Raw genomic sequence first — 27,792 nt, 5'->3', positions numbered from 1 at the left:
GTTCATGACATTGATATAATTAAAATACAGATTACAAATTTGTTTTTCTGTGTGATCACAATTTTGTTTTTAAAGTGTTTATAGTATTTTTAGTCTGATAAGCTACATGACATAATATTAATAGTAATTGTTTCTAGTTGGTGGGGTTATGGATTATTTTAAAATGTTCTTCTAAATGATTTTATGAATTTTTTACATTTTCTGTCATAAAAATGTGTGTGTGTTTTTTTTTTCTTAAGTAGATCATATCCAATCTCATACAAGCGTTAATTAAATAAAAAATTTCTTAGACTTCAGGCTACAATTGCAAATGCTAATTAATAAACTTAGTTCACCTCTTTGGGGTTATGGCCATGGTTGAGAAAACTCCTTTGGGATTCTTTGATATATTCAGACTCCTCTAACGTGTCTGTAGCCTCCTGCCTCCCACCCTTCATTCCTGATTTTCAGACCTACAGCACTTTGCAAAAGGCATTCTTCACCAAAGTGTGTCTTCTTGCCATCCAACACATCGATGATTCACTGCCTTCATGGAGAATTATTGCACTCACACAGCAAACAGAGCAAGTTCTCTTAGATTTTTCAGCAGTGCCCGAACAGCACCTGCACTTAGCAGTTTATGTGCAGTAACTCCTGGAATCCTAAAAACACTCATGCAAGGTAAGTTTTCTTTATTTTACAGATGAGGAACCTGAGGGTTAGCAAAGCAAGAACTGTAATCTCAGAGTAACCAGGATGTTGAGCTTTGCAACCATAACTGTCTGACTTCAACATCTGTGTTCCTTCCTTTTCATCACGTGGCATCCAGGGGACCATTTATGTGGTACCATGGCAGCTGGTCAAATGATTGTTGCTCCAGAATCTATCAATTTAGTGAATAGGCTGGGGAATTAGACCAATAAACTGACAAAATGAGTGACATGTAGACAAAGCAAGTGACTGAATAACAAAGGTTTTCCCTTTCGACAATGTTGTCCAATGTGCTTCCTATGTTAATGCATGGCCTTACCGTGCATTCGGTTGTGCAAACCAGGGATCTAGGAGACGATCTCATCACCTCCCATCCCTCAGCCTGCATGTGCGGTCTATCACCCACCAATTTTACCTGCTAGATATCTCTCACATCATCCACATCACCATAGAAGTTCAAATTGCCATCATCTCGGCTGGGCATGATGGCTCACGCCTGTAATCCCAGCACTTTGGGAGGCTGAGATGGGTGAATCACTTGAGGTCAGGAGTTCGAGAACAGCCTGGCCAACATGGTGAAATGCTGTCTCTACTAAAACTACAAAAATTAGCTGGACATTATGCTTGTGTGTTGTCTCCTCAGGGTTTTCATCTTTCTGGCCAATGCACTCAGAAATACGGTTCTGAGAATGAAGTAATGTGAAGTCATAGTCACATATTCATGCTAGAGTATATAAAAGAGCAAATGACTGATGTGCATGAACAGGCAGCCCCTCTAAAGGAGATGGCTGAGGGAAGTCTCAGATGGGCGCACAGCTGTCTGAGCAGGGCTGCCTTGTTGGAAGGATGAGAGGGAAGAACACTTACTTCAAGCCCACAAGGAGGAAAAGGTGAGGTTTTTCTCTGAGTTGCACAGTTACCCAGCAAAATCAGTGTTTCCACCCCACTGGGTCTCAGGTCCCGGGATGGCCCAGGAGGTAAGCCTATGGGGTCTTGAACCCAGATGCCCACCAAACATTGCTTCTGGTTGAATAAATGCTCTGTCTCACAGATATGCTCTCCTGCTACATTTTTATTTTTTAAAGACAGTCTCTCACTCTGTTGCTCAGACTGGAGTCCAGTGGCACAATCACAGCTGATGGCAACTGATATGGTTTGGCTGTGTCCCCACCCAAATCTCATCTGAATTGTAACTCCCGTAATTTCCATGTGTCATGGGAGGAATCCGGTGGGAGGTAATTGAATCATGGGGGCAGACCTTTCCTGTGCTGTTCTCACGGTAGAGAATTAAGTCTCACCAGATCTGATGGCTTTAAAAATGGGAGTTTCTCTGCACATGCTCTCTTTTCCTGCAACCATCCACGTAAGATGTGACTTGCTCCTCTTTGCTTTCTGCCATGATTGTGAGGCATCCCCAGTCATGTGGAACTATAAGTGCAATAAACCTCTTTCTTTTGTAAATTGCCCAGTCTCAGGTATGTCTTTATTAGCAGTGTGAAAGCGGACTAATACAGCAACCTTAAACTCCAGGGCTAAAGCGATCCTCCCACCTCAGCCTCCAGAGAAGCTAGGACTACAGGCACCTTCCACCATACCTGGTAATTTTTTTAAAAAACTTTTTATAGAGATAGGGTCTTCCTACTTTGCCCAGGCTGGTCGAGAACTCCTAGCCTCAAACAATCCTTCTGCCCTGACCTCCCAAAACACTGAGGTTATAGGCATTGAGCCACTGTGCCCATCCCGTCCTGCTAATTTTAAGACAGATGTCAATGCTGTTAAGACCAATAAAATACATTTAAAGTATTATTGAATTTAGAGAGTTTTTTGGTCTTATATGTATTTCAATTAAAGTTTTGAAAATACATAATTATTATCATGTTGGAGGGATCTAATAATTCCTTGAAGTAATGAAGGACTATTTACTGTCACCAGAAAGTGCAAGGAGTCATTGATCTAGATGTCATGATTCAAAGATTAAAGCTTCTTTCTCAATATCTGTCCTAATTAATTGATCAGAGGCAATTTCACCCTGCAGAAAAATGACACCAAGCAGTCTTGAGGTGTAATAACAAACAATAGCAACTTTTTATTGAATGCTTACCATGTACTAGCACTGTGCTTTATATAAACTATCCTATTTAATCTTCATGATAGTGCTGTGAGGTATTATCATTCATTTTGCAGATGAAGACACTGAAGCTGAAGTTACTTGCCCAAGGTCAAGCTGTTAGAGTCATTAATGGAGCTAGGATATAATAAGCCTAAATCTCATATTTCGTTTTCCTTTTTTTGTTTCTTTGAGATGAAGTCTCACTCTGTTGCCCAGGCTGGAGTGCAGTGGCACAATCTTGGCTCACTGCAAACTCTGCCTCCCAGGATCAAGTGATTCTCCTGCCTCAGCCCCCCAAGCAGCTGTGAATACAGACATGCACCACCACACCTGCCTAATTTTTGTATTTTTAGTACGGATGGGGTTTCACCATGTTGGCCAGGCTGGTCTTGAACTCCTGACCTCAAGTGATCCACTCACCTCGGCCTCCGAAAGTGCTGGAATTATAGGTGTGAGCTATCGTGCACAGTCCTAAATTTCACATTTCTAACTGCCGTGTTTTATCCAGTCAACCAGGCACTGTGCTGGGGTGAGTAGTTCAGGTCTCTGTCTTGATAGAACTGACAGATGAGTGGGAAAAACAGTCAGTTAATGAGCACGCAAATAAATATGTGCAAATTATGATCAATGTTGGGAAGGAAGGAAGTTGGGTGCTAAGATAGAACATGATGAGAGTTCCTATGTTACACAGGGTTACACAGGCAATTCTTTCCTGAGGAGGTGACCTCCATGCCTCTTGAAGGAATTGCACTTTAAAATATTTTTGGAAAAGAGTAAACATATCACATCTTTTTCTTTGACCAAAGGTATTCACTTGGAAGTTAAGGGAATGGTGTGAAACCATACCCTATGGGGAAGCAAACTGGTTTTGAATCTCAACCTCATTATCTCATTAAACGTAACTCACACTCTTCCTACTTACAGACTCTTGGATCCAACCATACTGGTTTGTTCACTGTCCTCCAAATGCTCTGAGTCTGCCTCCTCTTAGCTGTCCATGATTTCTTTCCTCTACCTCCCACTCCTCAATGGTCTCCTCCTTCTCTCATGTCCTTCTTCAAGTTCAAGTCCTTCTTCCACAGGGAAGCTTTCCCTGATGACCCTGAACCACAGAGATATCCTCCTTCATGACCTCATATTTATCCATCCACACACCAACCCACCTACCCATCAACCCACATACCCATCAACCCATCCATCCATCCATCATCCATCCATCCATCCATCCATCCATCCACCCACCCACTCATCTATGTTAGTCAGTGTTCTCCAAAGAAACAGAACATATATTTTATGTTCTAAGCCTATATAAACCTATTGAGCCCTTACATAAACATATGAATATCAAGCCCTAAAATCTAGAAACAAGCTGTGAAAATGCTTTGTGATGAGCTGTTTCATATCACAAAATGGGACCTGAGTTTTGATTCAACAGATTCCAAACCCTTTTTTTGTAGAATATAAAAAGTGACATTTCTGAGCCTATTGAGCCTTTACATATATATACACACACACACGTGTGTATAAATTATAATAAACATCCTCATAAATCTCTTTATATTAAATAATATAATTTAGTATGTAATATTATATATTATATATGAGAGAGAGAGAGGGAGATTATAAGGAATTGGCTCAGGTGGTTATGGAGGCAGGCAAGTCCCAAGACCTGCTGAGTGAGTTGACAGCCTTGAGAACCAGGAAGAGCAAATAGCTCAGTTTGAGTCTGAGGACAGTAAAAATGGTGACGTCCCAATTTGAAGGCAGTCAGGCTGAAGAATTCTCTCTCAGCCTTTCTGTTCTATTCAGGACTTCAACTGAATGGATAAGGCCCACCCACATTAGAGAGAGTAATCTACACAGTCTACCGATTTAAATGTTAATCTCATCCAAAACACCTTCACAGACACACCCAGGGCAATATTTGACCAAGTATCTGGGCACTCCATGGCCCAGTCAAATTGACACATAAGATTAACCATCACACCATCCATCCATCTAATGTATTTGTATTCAATACTAGGTACGAAGTGCTGCTACTTCACTACACTTACTGTCTTTGTTAGTCTAAGTCCTCTAGAGGCAGACACCAAGATGGAATTAAACATGCAAGATTTTATTAGGGAAAATGCTCATGTAACAGAAAGTGAGGAGGGATCTGGAAAAGGCGGAGAAAGCCATTGACTGCAATGCAAATCCAATCTTCCAGTGAAGGAGAGAGGGTGGGCAGAAGCATTCTAGACCCCTGTCCAGTCTAAGGGCAGTTTGGCAAGGTCCCTGGAGGGCCTTTGAGCCCAATTTGCTGCCAGAGGAGCCCTGCATTTTCCAGGAAAGGATCTGCCTTAGCACATCAATTTCAGGGACGAGCTGCTGGGGCCCTTAATCAATGATATTCTCTGAGGTTGGAGGTTTGTGAGGAGCTTTCTCATGGTCACCACGGTCCACTCCTTTGCTACACAGACGTACTTCTCCATGTAGATTTTGGGAGCAACTCTTCCATGATTCCCTTTGACTGAGGGGACAGTCCTTACCAATGACGAATGAGGATTGCAGTATATACACCTGGCAGCCTCACCCCTCTGGTAGGATACCGCCATCCACCCAGCAGTTATCAGTTGCCAGTAAGCCTGCACTCCAGCTGCCCACAATGGTCTCCTTCTCATGAATACACCCTATATTGGACTTATGCTCTTTCCTGGCTCACTGTCCCATTCCCCTCCCTGACTCCCTGGGATCACTTCCTGAATCAATCACTTGTACTCATTCTGTCTTGGGATGTGCTTCTGGGGGAACCCAGGCTAATATAATAAGGAAACCTCTAATAATATGGTTTGGAAATAGTTGCTCTTCTCTAAGGATATACTTAGGCTTTAATTTCACAATTCACTGAGGATCGCTCTTAATACCAAGTATCACACAGAATACTTAATAGGCCATTTGAGAGGCTCCTTAAATTATACAAGTTCTTTTGTATTCACCGTCCTCAGTTACTTGGGGGAAACTCTTCAAACTGTGTTTTTCCTCTGCTCTCACACCACCACCACCACCAACACAGAAGAAAGCTTCTGTGACCAAAGGCACGGGGGTTTTCCCCACACACCAAGTGGCAGACATTGATGCTGGAAGTAGCATCAGATCTCACAGAGTGAGAGCTCAGTCCCCAAAACTGCCCCTACTCTGCCACCTCCAGACACCAGTCGCAAGTCCAGGCCTCCAGAACTTCTGACTGACTGACTTCAAGTTGAGGTTCTCACGATTCCCTCTTTGGGTTTGATTAATTTGCTGGAGTGGCTCACAGAACCCAGGGAAACATGTTTACTGCTTTATTATAAAGAATATTACAAAGGATACAGATGAAGAGATGCATAGGGTAAGGTATGGGGAAAGGGCCACAGAGCTGTTATCCTGTACTAGAGCCCCCCACCCTCCAGGAACCTCCCTGAGTTCAGCTATCCTGAAGCTTTCCAATTCCTCCTGGCTCTTTATGGAGACTTCATTACATAGGCATGATTGACAACCATGTAGAAATGTGATTGGACAAAAAGCACATTATCTAAATCCAGCAAGGCCTGTGTGTTCAGGCTTTGCTTGGCCTCTCTGTGCAGCCTTCCTTCCTCTAGGGTATGGGGCAGGAGCCCTCCGGAATGAGGGGTTTCTGACCTACAGTCACTTTCGAGTCCTGCCTTAGGCAGATGAAAGGAGGACGGGGAAGGTCGGAGAGAGAGATGCTGTTCCCTGAGACCGGCTGCTGAGGCCTACAGCACCCCAACATTATAACCAAAGACTATGGGGGTTATGATCCAGAAACCATGGATGAAAGCATATATATATATATATCATGGCTATGTAGAAAATTGTTACAGGCTGGGCACAGTGGCTCACGCCTGTAATCCCAGCATTTTAGGAGGCCGAGGTAGGCGGATCACTTGAAGTTGGGAGTTTGAGACCAACGTGGCCAACATGGTGAAACCTAGTCTCTACTAAAAATACAAATCAGCTGGGTATGGTGGCGTGCACCTGCAATCCCAGCTACTCAGGAGTCTGAGGCAGGAGAATTTCCTGAACCCCGGAGACCAAGGTTGCAGTGAACTGAGATCACACCACTGTACTCCAGCCTGGGCAACAGAGTAAGACTCCATCTCAAAAAAAAAAAAAAAAAAAAAAAAATTGTTACATTTAAATCATGTGATCTCAGTCTTTGAAAAGCAGGCAATACTTTGTGCAGTAATTCAGTCCTTATACAGTTTTTTTTAAAACTGCCAAGAAATTTTATGTTAAATAGCATAGATTCAACGTCAGTTTTGGATTTGTATAGATGAAGGGGAAGGGTTGTTTATGATCCACATGCGTCTGAGTTTTAATGATACTGATAATTCATAAATACCCTGGTAATTTTCAAGTATATAACCAGATTGACATGAATTAAAGTTACAGATCACATGGTGTTAACAAGTCCTGGGATGACTGATTCCTTGAAGAGGATGGACCATGGGAATGTCCGGCTTTCAGGAAAGAAGTAAGACTGCCTGGATGTCTGTGATCACAGTGAAAAGGTGAGACTGGGAAAGTAGAGGTTTCTCTTTCATTGCATTGACAATGCAAGAGGCACTTTTGAACTTTTAGACTTGTAATGAAACCCTCATTTTGATATCACATTAGTACCTGCGAGGACTGATCACTAGATATGCTATTTCTGCCTTTTGAGTACACAGAAAAATTGTAATTCTTGGCCCTGTCCCACTTCTTGGGTTGGGGTCATGGGACCAGTTCGAGATCAAGCTGTTAATGACTGATTTGAGACAGTCCAGAGCTCTTTTTGCCCACTGTCATCATTCCAGATAGTGGGTGCTTGATCATCCTGGCTTTCAAGATAACCCATGACAGACATACAGCCCTGCAATGGATGTGTAGCACAAGCAAGAAACAAACCTTTAGCACTTTAAGCCACTAAAATTTGGGATTTGTTATTCCAAAATAGCATTGACTATCTTGATTGAGATACTCTTTGGGGAGGCTACTGAGGAGACTGCTGTCCAGTAAGTCCCCTACCCCCTCTAGGAATTCTCTATAAGGCACGATGCTTACTTTCCACATCGTTTTCTGAGAGTACTTATGGAGAGAGTCTTCCTCACTCTTACTGTTTTTAAGATGGTCAATTCAAAATTAGGATTTGGTAAAGCAAGCTTCAAACCACATCCAGTTTTAATGACCAAGTTCCATGAAACATTTAAGATTGTTCTAGAAAATTCAACCTCATTTAGTCCGGAATGACATTTACTAACATGGCTGCTGCACTAGTTACAAAAAAAAAAAAAGAAAAAATTAAATCATGAAACATTGCTGAACAGTTATTAAATAGTACCTAGTCCCTAATGGCAAATTCATTTTCATTTAATAACAAGTTATTGTGGCATGTAATGAAAAATAGAGTGGCATGCAAAATAAGCTGGCCTCTGTTTTCATTGACATTGTGCCAGTTTCTTGGGCGCAGAATTACAATACTATCCATCTTCATAAAGCACTCTTTAGAAGGCATTATTAAACAGCAGGAAGGAATGGCAGATGACAGCTTCATTAGTCATGACTAGGTAATCCTGGCCAATTTCTCCTGGGAATTATTAACACATTCCTAAACACTCTTTGGTTGATGGCATCCAGAAGAGAAGAGGAGGAGATTAGTTGTAAAGTCTTGGACATTATCCAAATCTGGCTACAACTTTCTTTTAAGTCACAGAGCAGTCACTCTTCCCCAAGGCTCTCTGTCATGCTTCTGGGGAATGGGGCCTTCTGAGCAACTATGGACCAAGGCCTCAAAATTCTTGCCCATTGCTGAATACCCAATGAAAAGAAAAAAATCTACACCGCATCTGCCTGGTACAAATTTAGGCTATTCTATTTGATAAATGGATTAGTCCCAAACTCATTCTTGTCTGGTTAGTGAATAGGAGCTCCAGGAGAGTGTCTTTGGGAGCCCAGTAAGTGTGTAATAAACACACTGGAATCTGACATATTCCTGTGAATCCCTGTAGCCAGGTGTCCTAAGTTAGCTAAGGATTTACGAAATCCCCCAGAGCTTGGGCACAGCCTGTGAGATTTAAAAAGATAGTTGCTGTCAACCAAGATTTTCCTAGAGTTTTTGTAACCTTCTCTCTTTTTTTTTTTTCTTTCTTTTTTTTGAGATGGAGTCTCTCTCTGTTGTCCAGGCTGGAGTGCAGTGGTGTGATCTCAGCTGACTGTAAGGGAGGAGACCACCCCTCATATTGTCTTATGCCCAATTTCTGCCTCCAAAGAAAGAAAAAGTAAAAACTAAAAGGCAGAAATGAAATCCACAGGCAGACAGCCCGGCACCGCACCCTGGGCCTGGTAGTTAAAGATCGACCCCTGACCTAACCGGTTATGTTATCTATAGATTACAGACATTGTATAGAAAAGCACTGTGAAAATCCCTATCCTGTTTTGTTCTGATCTAACTACCGGTGCATGCAGCCCCCAGTCACGTACCCGCTGCTTGCTCAATCGATCACGACTCTCTCACACGCACCCCCTTAGAGTTGTGAGCCCTTAAAAGGGACAAGAATTGCTCACTCGGGGAGCTCGGCTCTTGAGACAGGAGTCTTGCCGATGCCCCTGGCCGAATAAACCCCTTCCTTCTTTAACTCGGTGTCTGAGGAGTTTCGTCTGCAGCTCATCCTGCTACAACTGCAACCTCTGCCTCCTGGGTTCTAGTGATTTTCCTGCCTCAGCCTCCTGTGTAGCTGGGATTATGGGAACATGCCACCACGCCTGGCTAACTTTTGTGTTTTTAGGAGAGATGGGGTTTCACCATGTTGGCCAGGGTGGTCTCAAACTCCTGACCTCAGGTGATCCACGCACCTTGGTCTCCCAAACTGCTGGGATTATAGACATGAGCCACCGTGCCCAACCTCTGTGACTTTCTTTAATGACACTACCTTTCTGTTTCTTAGTAAGTCAGCTGGATGGGGTATTGAAGATGGCTGGCAGAGAAATGGTTTACTCTGCACATCAACAGTTTTAATTGTGGGTTAAAAACAGTGAGTAACTGTTTTTGAAACGCTTTGGGTGCTTCATGGTGTAGCAAAAGGGCTTAAGAATTAGAATGAGACTCGAGCTCAAATCATTGCCCTGCAACTTACTGGCTGTGGAGCTGTGGGCAAATTAATTAAGGCCTCCCAGACTTAGTTTCCTCATCTGCAAATTAGGGATAATGATATCTATCTCATTGAATTTTTGGAGGATTAATTAATATAATCAAGTAAAGCACTTGGCAGAGTGCTTCAATAAATATTTCTTATTTTGTATGTTCTGTGTAAGCTATGTCCTGCTTAAAAAACAAAAGCAAAAATAATCAGATTTATAGAAGAGACATTAGTATGAGTTGTCCATATTATCCTGCCCACCTCCCCCAACTAAATTGTAAGTTCCTGTTTTTATTTACTTTAAAAAGAAAAGCAGTGATGGCTAAATAATAATGAGCAACACTTATGTACCGCCACATGCTGGTTTAATTCTCACATCAACTATATTATTATCCCCATATTCCAGTTGAGAAAACTGAGGCACAGAGAAGTAAGTTGCCCAAGGTTACAGAAATAGTCAATTTTGGAACTGAGATTGAAAACCAGTCTGCCTCCAGAGTTGGTGTTCTTTCATGTTTAACTTTTATTTTAGGTTCAGAGGTACATGTGTAGGTTTGTTACATACGTAAACTTGTGTTACGGGGTTTGGTGCCAGATGATTTTGTCACTCAGGTACTAAAACTAGTACCCAATATTTTTTCTGCTTCTCTACCTTCTCCCACCCTCCACCCTCCAGTAGGCCCCAGTGTGCATTGTTCCCCTCTATGTGTCCATGTGTTCCCATCATTTAGCTCCCGCTTATAAGTGAGAACATGCAGCATTTGGTTTGCTGTTTGTGCGTTAGTTTGCTAAGGATAATGGCCTCCAGCTCCATCCATGTTGCTGCTTAGGACGTGATCTCATTGTTTATTGTGGCTGCATAGTATTCCATGGTGTATATGTACCACATTTTCTTTATTCAGTCTACTGTTGATGGGCATGTCTTTATTATTATGAATAGTGCTGCAATGACCATATGGGTGCATGTGTCTTTATGGTAGAAAGATTTGTATCCCATGGCTATATATTCAGTAATTGGATTGCTAGATCAGATGGCAGTTCTGTTTTTAGGTTTTTGAGGAATCACCACACCGTCTTCCACAATGGTTTAACTAATTTACACTGCCACTAACAGTGTATAAGCATTCCCTTTTCCCTACAACCTTGCCAGCATTTTTTGACTTTAATAATAGCCACTCTGACTGGTCTGAGATGGTATCTCACTGTGATTTTGATTTGCAGTTCTCTAATGAGCAGTGATACTGAGCTTTTTTTCATATGCTTTTTGGCTGCATGTATGTCTTTTTTTTTTTTTTTTTTTTCGAGACAGAGTTTGCTCTGTTACCCAGGCTGTGATCTTGGCTCACTGCAACCTCCACCTCCCAGGTTCAAGCAATTATTATGCCTCAGCATAATAGCTGGGATTACAGATGTGTGCCACCACACCCTGCTACTTTTTGTATTTTTAGTAGAGATGGGGTTTTGCCATCTTGGCCAAGCTGGTCTTGAACTCCTGGGCTCAAGTGCTGTGCCCTGCTTGGCCTCCCAAAGTGCTGGGATTACAGGTTTGAGCCACCACGCCCAGCTATGTCTTTTTTTGAAAAGTGTTTGTTCATGTCCTTTGCCCACTTTTTAATTTTTTTTCCCCACATACATTTGTTTAAGTTCCTTATAGTTGCTGGATATTAGACCTTTGTCAGATGCATAGTTTGCAAAAATTTTCTTCTGTTTTGTATATTGCCCGTTTACTCTGTTGGTAGATTCTTTTGCTGTGTAGAAGCTCTTAACTTTAGTTAGATCCCTATTGTCAACTTTCGCTTTTGTTGCGATTGCTTTTGGTATCTTTGTCATGAAATCTTTGCCAGTCTCTATGTCCAGAATGGTATTGCCTAGGTTGTCTGGTTTGGGTTTTACATTTAAGTCTTTAATCCATCTTGAGTTGATTTTTGTATCTGGTATAAGGAAGGGGTCTAGTTTCAATCTTCTGCATATGGCTAGCCAGTAATTCCAGCACCATTTATTCAATAAAGAGTCCTTTACCATTGCTTTCTGTCAGCTTTGCTGAAGATCAGATGGTTGTGTTGTAGATGTGGCCTTATTTCTGTGCTCTCTATTCTGTTCCATTGGTCTCTGGGTCTGGTTTTTTACCAGTATCATACCGTTTTGGTTACTGTAGCTCTGTAGTATAGTTTGAAGTCCGGTAACTTGATGCCGTCAGGTTTGTTCTTTTTGCTTAGAATTGCCTTGGCTATTTGGGCTCTTTTTTGGTTCCATATGAATTTTTAAATAGTTTTTTCTTTTTTAAATTATATTTTAAGTTCTGGGATACAAGTGCAGAACGTGTAGGTTTGTTACATAGGTATACACGTGCCATGGTGGTTTGCTGCACCCATCAACCTGTCATCTACATTAAGTATTTCTCCTAATGCTATCCCTCCCCTATCCCCCACCCCCCACAGGCCCTGGTGTGTGACGTTCCCCTCCCTGTGTCCATGTGTTCTCATTGTTCAACTCCCACTTATGAGTAAGAACAGGTGGTGTTTGGTTTTCTGTTCCTGTGTTAGTGTGCTGAGAATGATGGTTTCCAGCTTCATCCATGTCCCTGCAAAGGACATGAACTCATCCTTTTTTTATGGCTGCATAGTATTCCATGGCATAGATGTGCCACATTTTCTTTATCCAGTCTATCATCAATGAGCCTTTGGGTTGGTTCCAAGTCTTTGCTATTGTGAACAGTCCTTCAATAAACATACATGTGCATGTGTCTTTATTACAGAATGATTTATAATCCTCTGGGCATATACCCAGTAATGGGATTGCTGGGTCAAATGGTATTTCTGGTTCGAGATCCTTGAGGAATCACCACACTGTCTTCCACAATGGTTGAACTAATTTACACTACCACCAACAGTGTAAAAGCATTCTTATTTCTCCACATCCTCTCCAGCATCTGTTGTTTCCTGACTTTTTAATAACTGCCATTCTAACTGGCATGAGATGGTATCTCATTGTGGTTTTGACTTGCATTTCTCTAATGACCAGTGATGATGTGTTTTTTTCATATGTTTATTGGCTGCATAAATGTCTTCTTTTGAGAAGTGTCTGTTCATATCCTTCGCCCACTTTCTGATGGGGTTGTTTTTTTCTTGTAAATTTGTTTAAATTCCTTGTAGATTCTGGATATTAGCCCTTTGTCAGACAGATAGATTGCAAAAATTTTCTCCCATTTTGTAGGTTGCCTGTTCACTCTGATGATAGTTTCTTTTGCTGTGCAGAAACTCTTTAGTTTCATTAGATCCTGTTTGTCAATTTTGACTTTTGTTGTCATTGCTTTTGGTGTTTTAGTCATGAAGTCATTGCCCATGCCTATGTCCTGAATGGTATTGCCTAGGTTTTCTTCTAGGGTTTTTATGGTTTTAGATCTTACATTTAAGTCTTTAATCCATCTTGAGTTAATTTTTGTATAAGGTGTAAGGAAGGGGTCCACTTTCAGTTTTCTGCATATGGCTAGCCAGTTTTCCAATTCATTAAATAGGGATTCTTTCCCTATTGCTTGTTTTTGTCAGGGTTGTCAAAGATCAGATGGTTGTAGGTGTGTGGCACTATTTCTGAGGCCTCTATTCTGTTCCATTGGTCTATATATCTGTTTTGGTACCAGTACCATGCTGTTTTGGTTATTGTAGCTTTGTAGCATAGTTTGAAGGCAGGTAGCATGATACCTCTAGCTTTGTTCTTTTTGCTTAGGATCACTTGGCTATATGGGCTCTTTTTTGGTTCCGTATGAATTTTAAAGTAGTTTTTTCTAATTCTGTGAAGAAAGTCAATGGTAGCTTGATGGCGACAGCATTGAATCCATAAATTACTTTGGTCAATATGGCCATTTTCACGATTTTGATTCTTCCTGTCCATGAGCATAGAATGTTTTTCCATTTGTTTGTGTCCTCTTGTTTCCTTGAGCAGTGGTTTGTAGTTCTCCTTGAAGAGGTCCTTCACATCCCTTGTAGGTTGTATTCCTAGGTATTTTATTCTCTTTGTAGCAGTTGTGAATGGGAGTTCAGTCAGGATTTGGCTCTCTGTTTGAGACAGAGTTTCACTCTTGTTGCCCAGGCAGGAGTGCAATGGCACGATCTCGACTTACTGTAACCTCTGCCACCCAGGTTCAAGTGATTCTCCTGCCTCAGCCTCCCAAGTAGCTGGGATTGCAGGCTCCCACCACCACGCCCAACTAATTTTTATATTTTTAGTAGAGATGAGTTTTCACCATGTTTGCCAGGCTGGTCTTGAACTCCTGACCTCAGGTGATTCACCCACCTTGGCCTCCTAAAGTGCTGGGATAACAGGTGTGAGCCACCTGCCCCGCCTAAAATAGTTTTTTGTAGAGAGGCAATGTTCTTTTTTTTTTTTTTTTTTTTTTTTGAGACGGAGTCTCGCTCTGTCGCCCAGGCTGGAGTGCAGTGGCCGGATCTCAGCTCACTGCAAGCTCCACCTCCCGGGTTCAGGCCATTCTCCTGTCTCAGCCTCCTGAGTAGCTGGGACTACAGGCGCCCGCCACCTCGCCCGGCTAGTTTTTTGTATTTTTTAGTAGAGACGGGGTTTCACCGTGTTAGCCAGGATGGTCTCGATCTCCTGACCTAGTGATCCAAGAGGCAATGTTCTTAACCATCACTGCTATATTCATGATTTTTTGTTTAACTGAATTAAATCTGGTAGACAAGGCCTGTTTAAACGGTAAGTTTCCTAAAGGCATGGATGTTTACAAACTGCTGTTCTAGCTTAGCATGTCTCCCCCTCTGCATTCTGCAAAACTAAAGCCTATTCACACTGGAGTTCTGGCTCCTTCAGGAAGCCTCCGTGGCTTCGTTTGCTCTGCTCTCTCAGCAGTCCTGGCCTCATCTTTTCCACCGCCCACTCAGAGCATTGGAGTCAGTCATTAATGGCTCCCGAGAAGATGAGAAAAGAGTGACAACTGAGGAGGAGGAGAGAGACACTGGCAGGGAGCTCGGCAAGAGAGTAAGCAGGAGAAAGAGTAGGGGAGAAGAAAGGAAGTGACGAGGTGGGAAAGAACTGAGGCATGGTTGCAGTCTCAAGGGAGACTTTGTTTCTTTTTTAAGTGTTCTATATCAGAAAGTCTGTTTATTGTCTGATGTTTCCCCCGCTCTGACTTTTGTGAAAAAGAGTGAGTGTGTTTTTGCTTTAGCCAGGATGAAATAATCTTGTTTTTAGTGATTCCTAATAGCAATTGAGTTTGTAGCAATGACAATTGTGAATTTTTTCATAGTTTTTGTTTTTTCTTTGAAATCAAAGTAAGAGTATCCTTTTGTTGTTGTTTGCCAGTATTTAGAAGCTATTCCGATTACATATTTTCTGCTAAAAAAATATGCTAAAATTTTTTATTCTACCTGGAGTTTAGTACCAGTTATGATGAATTTAGGATGTATTTCTTCAGAGCTTATTACATGCCTGGCCCTTTGCCAAGCCCCATGATACAAAAATGAATGATACAAGGCTCTTCTCTGCTTTGGAGGAGCCTGTAATGTCGTAGGGGCTTCTCAGACTTGGGGGCATCCAGGGAACCTGTGAGAATTCCCCCATCTGGGGTTGGCCACAGTGTCTCACACCTGTAATACCAGCACATTGGGAGGCCAAGGCAGGTGGATCACTTGAGGTCAGGAGTTCAAGACCAGCCTGGTCAACATGGTGAAACTCCACCTCTACTAAAAATACAAAAATTAGCCAGGTATGGTGGTGCACCTGTAATCCCAGTTGCTCAGTAGGCTGAGGCAGGAGAATCACTTGAACCCAAGAGGCAGAGGTTGCAGTGAGCCAAGATCTTGCCACTACACTCCAGCCTGGGTGACAGAGCAAGGCTCTGTCTCAAAAACAACAACAACAAAAAAGTCCCCGACTTGGGCTCCACTTGAGGTCAGTCTAATTAAATAGATGGTTCTACTGCATCTCAATGTTTGAGACACACTGCTTGCGGCAAGCACCATTTGTACCCTTTCTCCAATCACAAACTAGCCTTAAAGAAAGTTATCCAGGATTTCAGACGTCCCAGAGATCCCTCAGTTACCTTCAGTTTGTATTCAGCTTCTCAAAGTGTAGGCAGGTTTCACTCTCAAGGAGGCAGCATAGATGGCTCAAGCTAGAAATAGACTGGTTTATGTCAGAGCCAACAAAGGGTCCGCTATTTTTGTGAAAAAGTCTAGAGGCCCAGAATTAAAATGGATCATTGGGAATCATCTTAATTTTAGAGTTTTTTTTAATCAGAAAAGTTTGATTAGAAAAGACTGAGTTTTGGGGGCTTTTCTTGGCTCCCAACCCACATAAGGATGGGAGAAGCCTTGTCCTCTTAAGTTAAACTTTCACATCTGTGGAAATGCCAAATATAATAAGTTCATAAGTGAGCTTATTATACAGAATATATTTTTGTGCTTCTAAACTCATAAATTTAGAATGAAAAACATTTAAATTTTAAAAATTTAAAAAATTTTAACTTTAATTTTAAAAAAAGATCAAGCGTGGTGGCAGGTGCCTGTAATCCCAGCACTTTGGGAGGCTGAGGCCGGTGGATCACCTGAGGCCAGGAGTTTGAGACCAGCCTGGCCAACATGGTGAAACCCCATCTCTACTAAAAATGCAAAAATTAGCCGGGTCTGGTGGTGCATATCTGTAGTCCCAGCTACTCAGAAGACTGAGGCAGGACAATCACCTGGGAGATGGAGGTTGCAGTCAGCCGAGATTGCACCACTGCACTCCAGCCTGGGCGACAGAGCAAGACTCTGTTCTCAACAAAACAAAACAAAACAAAGCAAAACAAAAAATCTCTAAATTCCAGTTGGTCTCCCCTTCATGGCTTTAAATTTCTGGAAACTTTATCTGACGATATTTACACTCCCACCTTATTTTTCCCCCCAAAAATAAAATAAAACCAATGACTCAGATGGCCAGCTTTTCATTTCCAGGTAACTTGAGTGAGGTCAACAGGTTGAATTTTGCTTCATACAGTTTTAATCGAGTCAATCTGAAAAAATACAAGCAGGATTGTGCAACAGTAGAGATACGTGTGTGTGTGTGCGCGTGTGTGTGTGTGTTGGGAAAGTTGGAAACATTTTTGTAGAGCGGTGAGTAATTCATAGAGAAGCTGGTTGGTAATATGCTTACATTGTATTTGAACTTATTTCAACAAGCCATTTTGAATACTGACTGTGACCATGCCCCTTATTTCAGGGCCATAAACATAGTTTCCCTATGTAAAATGCAAGTTCCTCAACTTGTTCTTATCTTCCAGAAAAGGGCAAGGGAGTGGGTAAGTGGGGATAGGGAAGCAGGTGGAATTTAGAAGAAATTATCCAACTCTGCAAGTTAAAGCCATGTGACTTTGGCACAATAAAGATGAAGTCCAGTGAGACTGGCTAGAGAGCTGGACATGGAAGTATATGTACACAATAATTCAATATGGATTATGTAAGCATTGCAAAGGGAAGGCAAGAATTATTCAATCAATGGTTTTGTCTGTCTGCAAAGATTGAAATTAGGGAAAAAAGCACTTTAGATTCCTACTTTAACTATATTCTGAAATGAGTTTAACCTGGCACTTGTTAATGGTTCCTTAACCATCTCTCTTTCCATCTTCCCGTGTTCAGGACCCCACTCACACCCCATACTGAGTGAGTCAGTGCTAGGATGCTTCATTACAAGTGAGTAATCACCACCGCCACCCAGCTGAGGATGACCTGGGAACTAACTCAGCTGAGTTCTAGAGTTGATGGGGAATGTGGGTAAAAGAAATTATAAGCTTATGAAACATAAACTTACGGGAAACCAAAAGAGGGTAATCACATTTATGATCTGCAAAGAAAGGAGGAGTTGGGGGAACCCTAAGCTATTCCATCACCCTAATTTCTAAGAGCACACCTGGCGTACGGTAGGTGCTAAACAAATGGTGGTGGACTCAGTGACATTTGTGTCTGTGCTTTCCTGGCTAGACCACGGTGCTGATGGGTTTGGGTGTGGCTCTTGTTGCCTGACCCTGGCCTGACCTGGGAGCGCCTTAAAGTAGCCTATAAAGAGTGTTCACATTCAAAGTCCTCCTGGGAGCATTTCTCTGATATCTCAAAATAGAATTCAGGAGCAAGAGGAGCAAAGCTGAGGCTTAATGCAGCATGTTAAAGACACAGGCAGAAGGACATGGCCAAAATCAACTCAGAGGCTTCCAAATGAGGGGATAGCTGCTGCCTCTGGCAAGAAACATTCCTTCCCTTCCCCCCTTTCCTCCAGGTAATGGCACAAAAGATATTCAAGCGAAAGAGGGGTGAGAACTGGGCATGAATCTTCCTTTCTCAAACTGGTTGGACAGGCATTCACCAGGCTTTGCTTCCTGCATCTACCCAGAAGACTTAGTCTCAGGCCAGTCTCTCCTTTGCCTGGGGTGTAAATCCAGGGTTTTTGGATCCCAGGTTGGAAGAGGTGGATGGGGAACACATGTGTGCCAAACGCCTGCAGCTCTGGTTGATCTTGGCTAGGGAGTGATTATTTGCTGATGGTGATGGGGAGAGGGGACCGGGAAGAAAGCTCACTTCTCATTCTTTAGTGATGTATAAATGTATTGCCATTGGCTCTCATTAGGTAGCTCTAAGCCAGTGACGGAAAAATGTTTTCACTGGCAGGAAAACACATTTTACATCCACGTACATGCATATCTACTTTTTGGCAGATGCAGAAACTTTGTGGCTTAGACTCTCTTCCTATTTCTCTGTTTGTTGGATCCCACCAATGACTTAAGGCCTCACTCAATAAGTTTTTCTTGACAACTCCAGTCCACACTGCTTTCTCCGTGAGCGTGGCTCTTGTTGCAATGATCATCTTCACCACAATCAGAGTAGATTTTCTGGAAAGGAGCTTAAGCTTTAGGACCTGCTAGTTATAAGAATGACTTCCAAGATCCCAGAAGCACCTTTCCATGGGTTCACATGGTCACATGCTTTTGGTAAAAATGTAAAAGTAAGATTTTAACTGTCATAAGCTAAGGATACTATTGACACTGATTGCCCTTGCATCACTTTTCCCTTGAGGAGTTGTGTGGGGATGGAGAGACCATCAGCATTTTGGGGAATCCAGCTAAGGAGAAGTTGAGTTGGAGATTTATTTGTTTTGGGTCGAGTGGAATCTATATATATGGTTCACACGTCCATGTAGAGTCAAGACATTGTTGGTTATTCTAGGGTATTCTAGGCTTCCAGGAACCCTCTTGCTCAGTGCATGCTCAGTGGCATCATGGGTCTTTTATGATTTAAATATTTCCTATGATGCCTGACACTAGAAGCATGTGGGAGTGAAGAAGCAAGAGTTGAAATGTGCAGAATGAGAAGCTAGTCTGTGGAATGTTCTTTCAATCATCAGCTGTACACAATTATGAGTGAAATGTTTGGTTCTCATAGATATCTAGTCAAGACAGAAATTATCTTCAGGAAAATACTCAGAAATGTGGTATATACAATTATAAAGTGCCATACTATCATACTTTTAAAGTAGGAATCAATGCAAAATAGAATTGATTAGAATTCTCGTGTTTGTAGAGCACAAAGCTGTAGCAATACTATAAACTGTGAAGTATCATTTTTATGTATGCCAAACTGCATTTTATGTCTACCAACATATTGAATCAGTCTTAGCATATCTGATATAACTTGTCCTGATGAAACCTGGCAACACCAGACAAAAAGACATTCAAATGCACTAAAATCGCAGCAAAGCACCCTAAGTGTTCCTGTCACAAAGCTCCCAAGCTTATTCATCCATAAGTTATTGTACACAGCATAGGGGGAATTCAATTAAACAATTATGTAGCTCTATCCAATATAATGGCATTTTAAAATGCATTTGAATTGCTTTGTCTTCTTTCCTTGAAAATGATATTACACAGTTGTTATGTGAAGAGATGATCATGTGAAAAGTATGCAGCCAAAGAATAGGAAAAAATATTGTAGAGGTTATGTCACTTTTCAGGATTTTGTTGTATTTGTGGTATTTATCACTTTTCAAAAATGTGTGGCAGGGCACGGTGGCTCACACCTGTAATCTCAGCCCTTATGGAGGCGGAGGTGGGTGTATCGCTTCAGCTCAGGAGTTTGAGACCAGCCTGGGCAACATGGCAAAACCCTGCCTCTACAAAAAATACAAAAATCAGCCAGTTGCAGTAGTGGGCACCTGTCGTCCCAGCTACTTGGGAGGCTAAGGTGGGAAGATCACTTGAGCCTGGGAAGTGGAGGTTGCAGTGAGCCATGATAGTGCCACTGTGCTCCAGCCTGGGTGACAGAGTGAGATCCTTTCTCAAAAAAAAAAAAAAAAAAAAAGGAGCAAAAATGTGTAATTTGATATGATTTCATATATCAATATAAATAAACTTTCACTCTTTTTTTGAGATAGGGTTTCCCCTTGTAGCCCAGGCTGGAAAGCAGTGTTGCGATCATAGCCCACTGTAGCCTCCAACACCTGGGCTCAAGTGATCCTCCCATCTCAGCCTCCCAGCTAGCTAGACTATCCCACACCCAGCTAATTTTTCTAACTTTTTTGTAGAGATGGGGTATCACTATGTTGCACGGCTGGTCTTAAACTCCTGAGCTCAAGTAAGCCTCCTGAATCGGCCTCCCAAAGTGCTGGGATTACAGGTGTGAACCACTGCACCTGGCCATAAATATTTGCTTTTATATGTAATTTTGTACTTCTATTTTGAATTCTTATCCTTAGAGTCTCCTTCCTCCATAAACAACCTTCAAAACCCACCATTCCTGAATTAGCCTTTGACCACAGTTGTGTAGTATTTTATGCTCTGATATTATTCTTATGAAAAATATTGAATTTTAAAGCATGATAGTTTATGCCTGGGGACAGAATTTTCAACAATACAGAGCTTTGTGTGGAAAGTAAATAGTGTAGTCTCCAAGCACGACTGACTCCCCGGGGGTCACCACTGTTGGTCTGATGTCATTTTATTCTCCTTTTTCTTGAGCCAGTTCATTGTGATTAAGTGTGACTTTGGAGCGAGCTACCTGAGTTGACTTCTGCCTCTGCCCCTGTGGCCTTGGGAAAACTACTAAATCTATTAGTGCCTCCTCTTAAAGGAAGGATGTAATTGTCCTGATGAAAACCTTGTACTGTCTCGTGGGGGTGCTAGGAGGACAGTTTAGGGCTTAGAAGAGCATCCAACTTGCTGTACTCATTTTATGTTGGTTTCATTTGGAAAATGCATACATTAGCATTTCTTTGCGGATACTTCATGTGCCTAAGTATACTGGTCCTCCTCTCTCAAGACTGTAAACTGGAGGTTTGGAACTAATGGAAAACATCTTGAACATTGCCACCTAATTCCTCAGAAATGTGTGGATGTGAGCGCCATCTAGCTGCATTATCGGTGGTTCTACTATGACCACCAGGCACCATTCAGCTAACGTGGCTGTTCTGGCTCAGCAGTTGTTGGATTTGTCAGGAACTGGAGGATGATAGTGGTGTGACCAGCATATCACGAGGCACTCAGGAGAAGTTAGCGATCCAGTGAAAGGAAGAGTATCTCTGAAATGAGATGAGATGGAAGGCCATATCCACAGAACATAGAATAGTTTGAGATTTATACAAAACTGGAAGCAGCACAAAGCAAAAGCTGTCTCCGTGTCCCACTGTAAAGGCACTCAGGGCCAGGCGTGGTGTCTCACGTCTGTAATCCCAGTACTTTGGGAGGCCAAAGCAGGAGGATCACTTGAGGCCAGGAGTTTGAGACCGACCTGACCAACATAGTGAGACCCTGTCTCTACAAAAAAATAGAAAAATTAGCCAGGCACGGTTGGTGTGTGCCTGTAGTCCCAGCTACTTGGGAGGCTGAGGAAAGAGTATCACTTGAGCCCAGGAGTCTGAGGCTTCAGTGAGCTCTGGTTGTACCACTGCATTCCAGCCTGGGTGACAGAGCAAGACCCTGTCTCAAAAAAAAAAAAAAAAAAGAAAAGAAAAGAAAGAAAAAGAAGAAGAAGAAGAAGAAGAAAAGAGAGAAGAAAAAAAATCACTCAGAAGTGTCACTAAAATGTGGTTTTCAAGAAAGGCATGGTAAAAATGAGAAAAGGGAGTGGGTAGACATGAAACCTTTCCAAGATAACACAGCTCAACAGTTATGTACAGAAGCAGCTAAAACAGAATAAGTGTAGATGATCAAAGATCAAAGGATGAAGAGATTTTAGAAAGAAGGTTGTTTGGTATATACCTTATCATCTTAAAAGACTTTCTCTAGGAAACAAATACTGCTAGATTTCAATCATAGACTGTGTAATGGAGTATACAATAGTTACTCAGTCCTCCCACAAATTCACAATCTGATATTCAGTGAAAAAAGACGATTCCTGATGAATATGAACCCAATTTTGTTTAAAAAACATACGTAAGTACACAAGACTAGAAAAAAGACTGGAAAGAAAAATAGTAAAATATAAACTGTGGCTATTCAGAGGAATGCAATTATGGGGGAAATTTTTGTCACTTGTGCTGTTATGTAGTCCCCCCTTGATTGATTGATTGATTGATTGATTGAGACAGGATCTTGCTCTGTCACCCAGGCTGGAGTGCAGTGGTGCAATCATAGTTCACTACAAGTTTGAACTCCTGGGAGCAAGCAATCCTCCTGCCTCAGCTTACTAAGCAACTGGGACTATAGGCCTGTGACACCACACTTGGCTAATTTTAAAATTTTTTATAGAGACCAGATCTCGCTCTGTTGCCCAGGCTGGTCTCAATCTCCTGGGCTCAAGTGATCCAACCTCTTGCCTCAGCCTCCCAAAGTGTTGGGATTACAGGTGTGAGCCACCATCCCTGACCAAACCCCTGTTATAATAAATATGCATTACTTCTGTAATTAGAAAAAAAAAATGCCTATTTAAAAAGAATTAGATATTCACTTTTAATCAAATGTAGTTCTTATTTCTAAAATACTTTTTTTTTTTTTCATTATTTGGCCTACGGTTAAATTATAATTACAGAGTTTAAAAATAGCTTGCCTGATAAAGGTATTCATGTATCCACCAAAACTCAGCATGATGGTCCACACACGCTAGAATCAATTTCCAGTTGCCCGCCTGGCCCTTCAGCCTTGTTAGTAATGGCAAAGTAGCCCAGAGGACAGCAAGAAATAGCATGACATTCCTCCTTCTTGCCACCAACAACATCCCATGTGTCTGCTGGAGAGCAGGACAGCTTTCCACTGGCTGGCTGATGTCACAGTATTTTAGCCACTGAACTTCAGTGAAGGTGTGGTGAGCAGTGGCCTCATCCACCCTGATCTCATACTCCCCCATTGTCCAGCTGAACTACCTGTCCTCTGAGAGTCCAGATCCTCTGCCTGCTCTCTTTCCTGTTTCAAAATGACAGTTACCACCTGTTTCTTCTGTGTGTGACATGGGGGTCTAACTAAAATCTCTCCTTCCTAATAAATGTCACCACTCTGAAAAAAATTTTTTTAAACTTCTATTCACGAGAGGATACCATAAAGAAGATTGAAAGATATTGAAGTTGGAGAAAAGTATTTGCACTATACACAACAAAGCCTCCCAAAGTGCTGGGATTACAGGGTGAGCCACCATGCCCAGCTGGTAATTTAAACTCTTAACAGTAGATATTGCAGAGGATGAGGGACAATACCAGGCAGTAATATTTTCTGTTTTATACACTTCTGTGTTATTCAAATTTTTCACAAGTGTGTGCTAGTGTAACCAGGGGAGGAAGAAAACACTTTTACATTGATACATTGAGAAAGAACTCCAGCATTAGGCCCTGCAAAGCATTCCTATCAGCCTCCTTTCCCATCAAAATGTCCATCTAATTACAGCAAATGTCTTTAAGTGCCTTACTGAAGTTGATTTTCCTTTTCCTGGTCTGTTTCAGCTTGGACTGACTTGGATTAGAATCTGGCTTCATCAGTTTCAGTGGCTGGGAGAACCTGAAGATGATGGACTTCTCCCAGCTGTCACTCTCAAGGAGAAACACGATCCTGATTCCTACCTCACAACTGCCAAACACAAGTGTCTGCCACATTCTCTTTCCCTTCATCTCCCTCCTCTCTGGGGTAAAGCAAAGATCCAAGTCCCAGCTCCCATCCTCAAAGCCCTCATAGTCCAGTGTAATGGGCTGACCTGAGCAAGGATGGCGTTTGATGACCTTCATGGGATTTTCGAATGGAGATGGCTTCGAGCCGGGGGTCCTGGTGGTGCTGGGAAATTGCTGAAGAGTACTCAGTGGAGGCGCATGGGGTGGTGAGTTCTGAGAGGGGTGGTGTGTCTAGATAGGTGGGACCATGGTAAGGCCAAGGCAAGCAGGGACGTGGTTGTGACCCGTTTTGCCACCCCTCACCTATGCCGCGGGCCTCAGGGGTTCCCTGCTTGGCCTGGACCTTGGTCTCATCTCAGGGGATGGGGAATCAGCAAAGGCTGTCCTCGCTGTCCTCACCACCCGCGAAGGCATGTAATTATCATGTTTTCCTTTCCCATTGATTCCTTTTTGTCGTGACTTTCTGTACCTAACTCAGGTACCTTAGTTTGTGTTTTTCAAGCTGATTGTTGGTTAATTTATTCAGTTGGTGTTTCTTAGAAAAGGCCTATTGGAGACTTATAAAAACCAGCACGCCTCTAAAATAACAAATGAACTTCTAGTCAATGCCTAACGACCTCCAATGCGTGTTCCTAACACTGGGTCTTGGACAAACCAGGTAACTGCTCTGCGTCTCGTTTCCTCCTGTCTGATGATAGTGACGGTGACAGTGGTTGTCTCAACCAAGCTCCCTACAGACAGAGCCTGAGATGGGAATTGAGTGAGGTGCCCTCAGGGGTCGGGAAGTGAGGCAGCAGGACAGGGAAGGGCGAAGGGATGCTGGGTTGGAGACTAGCTTCAGCCTGCTGCAACGAGGACCTTGGGAACACAATTCGCCCTAAGAAGTTGGTGCTACTTTAAGGCAGCCTTTTGTACTCCAGGTCATCAAGTCCATACAGGGGGCCAGTCTTTTGTACCCCAGGTCATCAATTTAATGCAGGGAGGGCAGCCTTTTGTACCATGGGTCATCAGGCATTGACCATGAGCTGCATAGAGTAACCCTTTAGGTGAGGCTGCTTCCTTTGACTGAGAGTAATTTTCCAAAGAAAGGGTGCAGGGAGAGCCATCAGCAGCCAACCCTCACAGCAGTGGGGATGGGGACAGAGGTGGGGTGAGTCAGATGTATCTCTGGACATGTGCACACTGGGTAATAGATGCTGACATTTACTGAGTGCTTACTATTTGACAGGTACTTGTCTAAGTAGTTTACCTACACTAACAGTTTATGCTCATGCCACCCTATATAGTAGATATATCCTTCTACTATTAGCTGCATTTTACAGGTGAAGAAATGGAGGCACACAGAGGTTAAGTAACTTGCCCAAGGCCACACAGCAAGTGAAGGGGAGAACCAGGTTGGGAAAAATGATCTCTAAGTAACTTTTGTTAGGAATTTCAGACTGGTGTCATTTATTTAGTCAGTTATCAATTCATTCCACATTTATTGAGAGCCTCTCAAGTCCTAGAAATGACACAGATAAATCAAGCATGTCTCCAGCCTTCCAGGAGCTCAAACTCTACTGGGAGAAGCACTGTGTGCACTGCTTAATACTGGACTGTGTCCTGAGCACTCGGAGAGGGAAGTGCAAAAGTGTGCTACTTCTGCCCTGGGGCATTCGGAGAGATGGCTGGGAGAAGATAAGGCTGCAGTTTGGTCTGGAAGGATATGCAGATATTAAGGGTTAAAGGACGAGAAGGACATTTTTGTCAGAGGGAATGGGGCATGGTGGGACAAGGACACTGAAAGATGGAGGTGTGGGGCAGGGTGGAGGGAATGAGACTGCTTAGAGACAGTCTGGGATGGCTGCAGACTGTGAGAGGCTTGTGGGGTTCGGCCAGTGTAGGGAGACCCAGGTTTTCAGTCAGTCCAAGTTCAGTCTCCACCTGCAACAGACTGGCTCAGTGGAGGTGACAAAGGATGATGGCTGTCTCAGTCCCCCAGCCCCCTCTCAAGTGGAAAAGCACCAGCAGAGCTGCTGCCTGCCTGCCCTCCATTCAGCCTGACTCTGACTCCCTCTGAGCCACAGGCAGACTCTGACTCCCTCCTGAGCAAGGCCCCCAGGCAGGGAGGGGTTATATTCTGGAGCATCACAGAGGGACCTCTGCAATTGACTCAATAAGAAAACAGAATTTTAGAATAAAAAAAGGAGAGGTTTTTTTTTGTTTTTTGTCTTTTTTGACACAAAAACAAGGAGTACAATTCATTGCTCTTATCTTTCTACCCTATCCTGTTAAAATCCAAGTGGGATCCTCTGCAAGTCTAGTGCACACTCCTACCTTTATCAAAACCCACCTTTATGATATCAGTTATCCTGCTGCTAGATAACTGCTGCTGGAGGTGGGAGTGGTCGCTAAACCAGATGAAGTTCCCAGTTCTCTTCCCAGGTGACTGTCTGGGTATAGTCGTGATTCAACTGTTAATGATGTAACCAGAGCCCAGGGGAAACATTGCCAAGAACTAGGACACCTTTTGCAAAAGTTAAAAAAAAAAAAAAGAGGGTGAGAGATAAAAGACTACAAATTAGGTACAGTGTGCACTGCTCAGGTGATGGGTGCACCAAAATCTCCTCAGAAATCACCAGAAAAAAACTTATCTACGTAACCAAACACTGCCTGTTCCCCAAAAACTGTGGAAATAAAAATTTAAAAAAAGATTTCTTGTAATAGTTTGTCTCCTTAGGATAAATATGTTAGAAGTATAGTAATTAAAAAAGAAAAGAAAAGAAAAGAAATGATAACCAAAAGAAAAAAAAGGAAAGTTCAAAACAATCAAATTTTCCTAAAATGGCCTAGCATCAGGAGGGATATTCCTCTAACTCACCATTGCATTTCCAGTGCCTTGCAGAATGCCTGGCAAATAGTAGGTGTCTAATAAATATTTGTTTTTTGCTTATTTTGAAAACATGAACTTTTGTTTTTTCCTCTGTCTCTTTATTTCTGAAGGTTATATGCAGACTTTGGATGAATCCCAGCATCTCAAGATCACTTAAGATTTCAGGTCTAACCTAACCCTAAGTCACACTAGTTCCTATTTCTCAAGTGCCTCTGATGTGCCAGGCACTGTACTAAACATTTTAATAATAATAAAATTATAGCTAACACTCACATAGCTAACACTCACATAGCTAACTTTTATGTAAAGTACCATTGTAAGTGCTTTGCATATAATGGTGTATTTAATTCTCCACATGAACTCTAGGAAGTAGGTATTACCATCTGTATTTTACCAAAGAGAAATATGAGGCTCTGCAGGTTGTGTGACTTGCCCAGAGTGACTTAACCCAGGACTTTAACCCATCATGCCACAGCTGCAGAGCTGAAGAAAAATGTTCAGGTCTGTCCCGAACCCATCTCAGTCCCTGGAGGCAGAGTCCCAAGGGTTCCTGGAGCATAGCTTTGTACCTGACTTCCTTGCCACCTTCCTGGCTGACATGGATGTAGGAATACTTGGCTATCCTGGTGCCATTGGAATGAATAGTCTGGGCCAGGAAGGCAGAATTGCACCTTTAATCATTTCCTAGGATGTCCTGTCTAAAAGCTTCCAGCCTGTTTGTGTTTCCTTGTGGGGGGTGGCAGCTGAAAAACTTCTCTGGATTTCTGGGAGCAGCTAAGCCTAATGGAAGAGGGGTAGGAGCAAAAGCTGTGTCTCTGAAGCACTTGGCTTGCCTTAGTGCTGTGCCCTTTGTGGTCCCATAGTGGATTCTCTGTAGATTTGAACAACCTTTGGGAGAAGCG

General features: G+C 42.5%; 1 protein-coding gene and 1 long non-coding RNA gene across 7 annotated transcripts in view; one reads left to right on the top strand and one right to left on the bottom strand.

Annotated features, from left to right (window-relative positions):
- The window catches only part of LOC126954756 (60S ribosomal protein L14-like), a 1,186,913-nt gene that overhangs the window by 71,886 nt on the left and 1,087,235 nt on the right, over nucleotides 1–27,792 (bottom strand). The window contains exon 1 of one of the 6 annotated variants that reach the window (XM_050790630.1): nucleotides 12,387–12,390. The exons of the other annotated variants lie outside the window; for them this stretch is intronic. The gene's annotated coding sequence lies outside the window, so the exon portion shown is untranslated. Of the gene's footprint in view, nucleotides 1–12,386; nucleotides 12,391–27,792 lie in introns of those variants that run through there. 6 annotated transcript variants of the gene reach the window in all.
- LOC126954765 (uncharacterized) lies at nucleotides 156–26,683 on the top strand. Its single transcript, XR_007725716.1, has 3 exons — nucleotides 156–2,288; nucleotides 7,229–7,353; nucleotides 23,857–26,683. It is a non-coding gene; the product is annotated as an uncharacterized LOC126954765 (long non-coding RNA).

This window comes from Macaca thibetana, chromosome 5 (assembly GCF_024542745.1).
Source record: "Macaca thibetana thibetana isolate TM-01 chromosome 5, ASM2454274v1, whole genome shotgun sequence".
Classification (NCBI taxonomy): Eukaryota; Metazoa; Chordata; class Mammalia; order Primates; family Cercopithecidae; genus Macaca; species Macaca thibetana.
The sequence above is the reverse complement of the archived record's forward strand: the minus strand, read 5'-3'. Positions and strand labels throughout refer to the sequence as shown.